The following is a 1145-nucleotide window of genomic DNA, read 5'->3' on the forward strand; positions in this document are numbered from 1 at the left end:
ATTATGGAGACAAAAAGGTACCTATTGCTTTTCAGGATTTTTCCCCAAAAGCCCCCTTCCAACCGAAATTTTAAAAGAAACTTTGGGGGTATTTGTATACTCGTGAAATTAAAAAACGGTTTTGATTTTAATTGTCAAGCCCCAGTTGGAATTTTTTTTTAAAAAGGCCAGTCCTAAATACTTTTCCTTTCAAAAAGATTTTGATTAAAAATGCTAGATCACCATTCAACATTGGGGACCGGGAAGGGGCCACATTCCCACCCCGCCCGGGAAAACCCATTTTTGCTATCCCCTTATTCCTGTCGAGGGGGTTTTTTGGGCCCCGAAGTTTAAAAGATAAATTGGTTTAAAAGATGGGTAACTAAAAAATGGCATGACATACTTGGAAAAAATTCACATTTTCTTTTTGAAATAAATTTAAAAAGAATCCCCACCTCAAAATCTAAAAAGATCCTTTTTTTCCCCTAAAGGGACGTCTTTGACGTCTCTAAGACCAAATTAAAAATTGGGAAGGAGCTTTAGCTTTTGGGGGGCTTCTTTAAAATGTATTTTTTAAAAAATAATTTTTCTCAATGCCATTTTTTTGCTTTATTTCTACTACCTTTTATCTAAATAATTCGCCCCAAAAGGGCCCAAAAAGATGTGTAACAAAGGGGACCGTGAAAAAAAGGGTTATTTACCGTCCGGGAATTTTCCCTTTCCAGTTAAAAAAGGGTCTTTTATATGATCCAATAAAAATTTTTGAAAGGAAATTTTAAAAGTTTTCCCCAAAAAAAAAATCTACTTTGGTTTAAAATAAAAAAAACTTTTTTTTTTTTACTCCCATGTTTTTTTTAAATGCGGTTGAACGTGGGCGGGGCGATTTGGGAATAACCCAATAACCCCCAAATATGCCCCATTTTTTATTTCTTGGACTTTTGGGTTAATGGATTTTGGGTTGCCCATTTTTTCACTTTTTTTGTCTAGGTTTCTTTTATAAATCTTTTATTCTTCACCCCTTGTTTTTAAGGTGTTTGAATCCTTTAAATGCTCCTTCAAAATTTGTTGTGTTTTCACACGGTTCAATTTATAGTTAATATGATTGGGGGAGTCCAACAACAAATTATGAAATCATTGTATTGCTTTTTGATTCAAATTTGAGCTCA

The sequence above is a fragment of the Salvia hispanica genome, chromosome 1, assembly GCF_023119035.1.
Source record: "Salvia hispanica cultivar TCC Black 2014 chromosome 1, UniMelb_Shisp_WGS_1.0, whole genome shotgun sequence".
NCBI classification, from domain to species: Eukaryota; Viridiplantae; Streptophyta; class Magnoliopsida; order Lamiales; family Lamiaceae; genus Salvia; species Salvia hispanica.